This window comes from Hylobates moloch, unplaced genomic scaffold (assembly GCF_009828535.3).
Source record: "Hylobates moloch isolate HMO894 unplaced genomic scaffold, HMol_V3 SCAFFOLD_21, whole genome shotgun sequence".
Lineage (NCBI taxonomy): Eukaryota > Metazoa > Chordata > Mammalia > Primates > Hylobatidae > Hylobates > Hylobates moloch.
Window position 1 is genome coordinate 847139 of NW_026652296.1, and position 6282 is coordinate 853420.

Sequence of the window (6282 nt, forward strand, 5' to 3'; positions counted from 1 at the left end):
TGGGTGGGGGCTCCTGTGGGGCCAAAGCGGGAGGGGCCGTTCCATGGCTTCAGTCGGCTGTAGCCTGGACTCCACCCTGGCCCGGCGGCCGTAGGCTGTCCAGTCCCCCTGGCCCGCTCCTCGCCTGCCTTCTGCTGAGGTCACAGCAGCCACCTGGACGCCAGCGCCCCTGGTATGCAGGGGTCGGCCAGCACCTGGAGGCCCAAGGACACGCGAGATTAGAATTGTGACCTAAATTCTCAGAATTGGCTCTGCCCCCGATTATGACAGGCCTGAAAACAGGCCCAGAGGAATTGCAGCAAGTGGCTGCACAAATTCACTCATTCACTCATTCACTCACTCATCATTCACCAAACAGGCACGCGCCCCAAGACCTCCCACAGACTGAGTCCAACAGGAGCCTGGGCTCACGGAGCCTGAAGCCCAGACCCGGCGCAGAAATTACAGAATTCAACAGGTCACCGCCGGCTGCTCCGGAGAGGGACAGGGGAACAGAAATGCCTGCCCAAGACTCAGGGGCGCTTGTGCTGGGAGGAGGGCGCTAGGGATGTGCAGGACTCCCCAGGACAGCCTCCCTGGGCCATTGCCGGGCTGTGCACGGACAGTGACTGGGGGAGGGCACAGTGGGTCAGAGCTTCACGCCGCTGTCCCCAGGGGCATCCATCTCCAACAAGGACAGGGCCAGGGCGGGTCATCTCTCCATCAGCCCGAGGTGGCAGGCGGGTGCCCAGCTGGCTCCCTCCAGCCAGCGTCCCTCCAGCCTGGCACTGCTCAGCAGGGCGCTCAGGAAGACCTCTCCTGACCATCCTGGCTAGCTTCGGGCCCACTCCTGACGGAGGAGCAGAGGGCAGCTGGTGTGGGCCCCTTGGAACTGGAGCTGTGGGAGGACCCGGAGCTCGCCATGCACACCCGGCGTCCCATGGTGACCCAGTTTTGGCTCTGGGTCTGAGCGGGCTTCCCAGGGCATGTTAACTTGGACTGGGAGGGCAAACTGGCTTCCGGGAGGTTCCGACGCCTGGGAGGAGACCGTGGCTGGAGCTGGGGGCCTGCCGCTGGACGGGGTGGGGGTCAGGATGAGCGCTTGAGGGAGAGTGCTCTGGGTGCAGGGCTGAGTCCTACTTAACAAACACACCTGGCCACAGGACAGCTATGGAAAGAAAGGCAGGAACAAGCGTGGTGGGTGCGTGCAGACGCGAGAGCCCAGCGCTGCTGACGGGGAGGTGACATGGCGCAGCCGCTACAGAGAACACACAGGCAGCGGCTCCTCCAAACGTTCCGCGTAAAATTACCACACGACCCAGCAATCCCACGTCGGGGCAGCTCCTCCAAACGTTCCGCATAAAATTACCACACGACCCAGCAATCCCACGTCGGGGCACAGACACCCAAACACCTGAACGGGGGGTCTGGCCGAGACGTGTGCACACCCAGGTAGGCAGCAGTGTCATTCACGAGAGGCGGAGGCAGCCCAGGAGGATGAGCCAGCGTGGTCCATCTGTGCCATGGAATTTACTCAGCCTCAGAAGGAGAGAAATCCTGACACGGGCCACAACACTGACAACCTTGAGGACATTTTACAAAGTGAAATAAGCCGGTCACAAAAGGGCAAACACTGTACGATTCTACCTCTAGGACGTGTTAGAGTAGCCGGGTTCAGAGACGAATGGTAGGACGATTCCATCTCTAGGAGGTATTAGAGTAGCCAGATTCAGATTCAGAGAGACGGATGGTAGGACGATTCCACCTCTAGGAGGTATTAGAGTAGCCGGGTTCAGAGACGGATGGTAGGAGGTGGGTGCCAGGGGCTGGGAAGGAGAAATGGGGGTGAGTGTTTAATGGGGGCAGAGTCTCAGTCTGGGAAGATGAAGGTCCTGGAGATGGACGGTGGCCAAGGTCACACAACAGTGGGAATGTGCGGTACTTAAACCACTGAACTGCGTGCTTTAAATGGTGATGATGGTAAATTTTATGCTGTGTATTTTACAATTTAAACAAACAACAAGGGCAGAGCCCTCTCCCTCTGGGGCTGGGTCTTGGCCAGCAAAGGGGAACTCAACAAGCCCATGGTGATCTCCTTGGGGCCCAAAACTGGGCTTAGCAGCTACAAGAACTTCGTCAGTTTTGAGCAGACTGAGGTCTGGGCGCTGGGCCGGGGCTCAGGGCAGTGGGTCCGAGCAGCCGTGGGCTGGGCCGGGGCTCAGGGCAGTGGGTCCGAGCAGCCGTGGGCTGGGCCGGGGCTCAGGGCAGTGGATCCGAGCAGCCGTGGGCTGGGCCGGGGATTCCAGGGCTCCCTCATCCTTCATGGCCTGGAGGTCTTGGAATCACCTTCTGGCACTTTCCAGATGGCCTCATCCTGTGTCCAGTGTGGACGTGCCAGCACAGCCCCGCTCCAGCCCCTGTCCCGGTCAGCTCCTGTTCCTCACTCTCTGCCCCGTCCATCACCTTCCACACCCGGGAACTGACCCCACACGGCCCTACGCCTGGTCCATACTCTCCTCGCCTCCTTCCCCTGGCTCTGGGGCGGTACGACTGTGCTGTAGGAAGGGCCCACAGCATCCACCTGCTGGTTTCAAGAATTGGAAACTGAGGCCCAAAAAGTAGAACAAGGGGGCCCAGGGAAATAGCCAGTCTGTGGGCAGAACCCGGAGTCTGGCCGCCCGTGGTCCCCACTCCTGGCAGGACTCAGAACCACCAGGTCACTAGGGGTCCCTGAGGGGCAGACAACAGGCACCTCTCACCTTCCAACACTCACCTGCCCCAACCGCCAACCTCAGATGTCCACGCCACTGAGACGCAGGAGCTCTCAAAGGCAGAACAGGAGTTCGCTGAGGAGGAGCCCCTAAGACACACACCAGGTGTAAGCACTTGGATCTTCTCAGACCAACCCACAAGCTGTCGGCTTAAGGATTCTAACTGGAAGCTTCTGTGTGTACAGAGCTGGCCTTCCGCACTTGCTCCTGTAAGCTTGTCTGTCCGGGACCTCCTGCAGCCCCTCCCCTCCACTGGGCCCGCACCTCCTCCTGCAGCCCCTCCCCTCCACTGGGCCCGCACCTCCTCCTGCAGCCCCTGCCGCCTCCTCCCTCATGGCTGCTGCCCGCAGACCCCCCACCTGTGGTGCTCCTTGCCCTGAAGTCTGCATGGCCCACGGGGAAAATCCCGGCTCCCCAGCAGCATTGGGACCCTCTGAGGGCGGCCCTCTGTGCCGTCCCCATACCCGCCTTCCCTCCTCTCTACTCTCTTCTAGAACCTTCCTGAACTTCCTGGCCCCTCCCAGTCCACCTCCAGCCCCACCTCCTCCTTGGAGCCCCCGAGCTGCTCTGAACCAGTGCCCCCTACACCAACCCCCTACACCGACCCCCTGTCCCCTGCCTGGAGCTGCGTCCTTCGGGTGTTGGTTCTGTTTCCATCCGCCCCCCGCTCTCTCCTTCCCTCCAGCCGGGCCCATGTCCCCAGGCTTGGGGATTCGCTGACGGTGACCACCAGAAAGTCCCAGCACCCGAGCTTGGCTGAGTCCTTAGGAGCCCTACCCAGCTGTAGCCGTGTTTGCTTTAATAAAATGCAAAACACTTCATTTCTTTTTCAGTTTAAAAGCAAAACGGTTCGTCTCAAGAGTTCATCTCAGGAGACAAGGACTGTGCCGAGTGTCGCCTCCTGCCTGGAGTGACCCTGACCCTGGGCGGGGACCCCTGGGCCTGCCGTCAGCCAGCAGAGAGAGGGAGCTGCACCAGCCTCTCACATGAGCAGAAGCACCTATGGAGCACCTGCTGCATGCAGTGGGAGCAGGGAGAGAGGTGAGGCCGCACCTGCTGGAGGCGGACTGAAGGGCGAGCAGGGTCTGGGGGTGGCTCCGAGGGTGGAGAGCACACGGCGCCCGGTCTCTCCGCAATGCCGTCCTGCGTGGCCCTGGATGTGCTCCCTGCCTCAGATGTCACCTCGTGCCTCTCCGCGTGCCGGGTTGGTCCTTGCAGCCTCACGAGGGGTGGTCGCCTGGCGTCGGTTTGGCCTGCACTGTCCTCCAGCCTCAGGTGACCTCGTCTTCACACCCAGCGTGGTCACGTCTTGGGAGGCCGTCACCCACGCACCCCTCAGGGTGGAGCCCCCGCCTGGACTCAGGACCCCGGGCAGCACACCCAGGCGGTGGCCCCAGACCCTCCCCTGTCCAAACAGGAGATCGCTCGTAATGCAGCCAGGTGGTGTCCGGGGGACTGAGGCCCACCAGCGCCTCCACCTTTTCCCGGCCTGACGGCGAATTCCGGTGCTGCTTCCTCAGCCCTGGCTCAGATTCCACCCTGCTGCCGCTGCAGGATCTGCCTTCTGCTCTGCATCCTGGCTCTGTCATCAGCAGCCCTGGTCTCAAGGGGAGGCCCTCTGGGCGCACCGGCTCCCGCGTGTCTCAGAGGCTATGCAGACAGGAGTCCCTGGACTGGGCTGTGTTTGCTGGGGCTCCTTCCCTCCAGCAATGAGTCCCCAGATCGTCTCCCTGGTGTGCCTCAGTTCTCAAAGGTCCCGGCAGCCCCTCTGTGCCAGGCAGTGGCCCCGCGCCAGCAGCCTCCTCCCACAGCCCAGGAGCTGGAGGAAACAGCTCAGCCAAGCCGTGCCGCCAGCTAGAGCCCGGACTCCCTCCTTGACATTCAGAGCTGCTGAGTTTTCCTGTGCACGGTTGGTCTGACATTTGCATTGGAATGGATTTATGTTAACTTCCTCCCTGCTGCTGGCTGGAGACCAAATCCTCCGGGTTGCTCAGGCAGTGATCCCCGGATGGGCCGCCCGCCTCATTGCCTGCCCTGCCACAGGGAGGCTCTGGGACCTGAGACCACCCAGGCGCAGACTCGGTGCTGTGCAGCTCATGGAGCGCCCCCACCTCTGCCCCCACCGAGCCCTCCAGCCCCCTTGTCTTGGAAGGACGCAGCTCCCCTTCCTGGCCCTCCCCCAACCCCAAGTCGTCTCCCAAGCACTGCTTCCTCTATGAAGCTTCCCTGAGCCGCCCTCTTGGAGGGTCACTGTTCCCTGGAGAATTCTGACCACACCTGGCCCCTCCATCATTTCATGGACGCAGCCCTGGTCAGCTCCACTTGGGTCGGGGCTGACGCGGCTCATTCCCTTGCGCCCCAGCGCAGCACAGGACAGGCTATTCACCTGGTATCCAATCCGCCTGTGCTGTATGCTCCCTGCAGCCGGAAGCGGCCACCACGCATCCATCCACCCTTCTGTCCTCCCTGAGGGCCGGCACTGCCTCCCAGGTCCTGCTGCGTACACAGCAGGTGCAGAATGGGTGCTCGCTAACTCCATGGGAAGACGGGGTGTCAAACCTGCAGCCACCGGCTTCTGACAGGAGACTTGCTGAGAGCCTGCAAGTCCCACAGGCCTACTGGGGGGCTGTGCACTGAGAGCCTAGGGGGCCACAGCTCAGCCCTGGCACTCCCCGCCCACAGCAAGCATCGCCCCAGGAGCCAGGCCCAGCCTGCACCCCCCACGCCGGCCCTGCTCCTTCCTCCTCTAGGCCCAGGCGTCCGCCTGACGCATGTCCACCATGTTCACCTTGCCTGTGTCACACGTGAGAAGACTGAGGCTCAGTGAGGGGCCCAGCAGAGCAGGTGGAGCCGGTCAGCCCGGCTGTGCCCTGACATGTGGGGGTGGGGGGTGTGGAATCTTGATGAGGGAAAAGGAGTTGGGCTGGCAGGACCGAGGGAAGGCAAAAAGAAGAAGCAAAGAAGCTTTAAGTCTGCCCTTCTTCATTGTCCAGGACACACAGCCCTCCTGCAGAAATAACTCACAGTCTTCCTGCGCCCGGCTATCACCAGACCCTTGGCTGATAGGAGAATGGACGTTAGCTGACTGCAACCTTGGCGTTATCAGCACTGCCCGTGGCCCTCTCCGGCACACAGCACAGGCACCTCCTATAACATCCCCAGCAAGCCCTCATCTCTTCGCAGCGGTTCCTCTCTTGCTGACCTGCCGGTTGCTTCCGTGCTATGCACTTTTCCTACTTTCTCTAATAAATCTGCCTTTCTTTACGTACAACTGTTTTGGTAAATTCTTTTTACGGCCCACACAACACCAGCCCTAGATAGTCACTACCCAAGACGGGGCCACTTCCTGCCATAGGTGAACGGGTGAGGTCCCGGGGTCCAGCGCAGTCAAGCGTGGCTGGAGAGTGTGTGTGTGTGTGGGGGAGAGTGTGTGTGGGGAGAGTGTGTGTGTGGGGAAGTGTGTGTGTGGGGGAGAGTGTGTGTGTGGGGGAGAGTGTGTGTTTGGGGGAGAGTGTGTGTGTGGGGAGAGTGT

At 61.5% G+C, this 6282-nt stretch overlaps 1 long non-coding RNA gene across 2 annotated transcripts; it reads left to right on the forward strand.

Annotated features, from left to right (window-relative positions):
- The first annotated feature begins 1551 nt into the window (after positions 1-1551).
- On the forward strand, positions 1552-6000 carry LOC116460808 (uncharacterized). Of its 2 annotated transcripts, none has more exons than XR_004245914.2 (3): positions 1552-1635; positions 1691-3791; positions 4168-6000. It is a non-coding gene; the product is annotated as an uncharacterized LOC116460808 (long non-coding RNA). The 2 variants fall into 2 exon arrangements; XR_009211457.1 differs by having other exon boundaries at positions 1691-2959; positions 3584-6000.
- Positions 6001-6282: the final 282 nt, after the last annotated feature.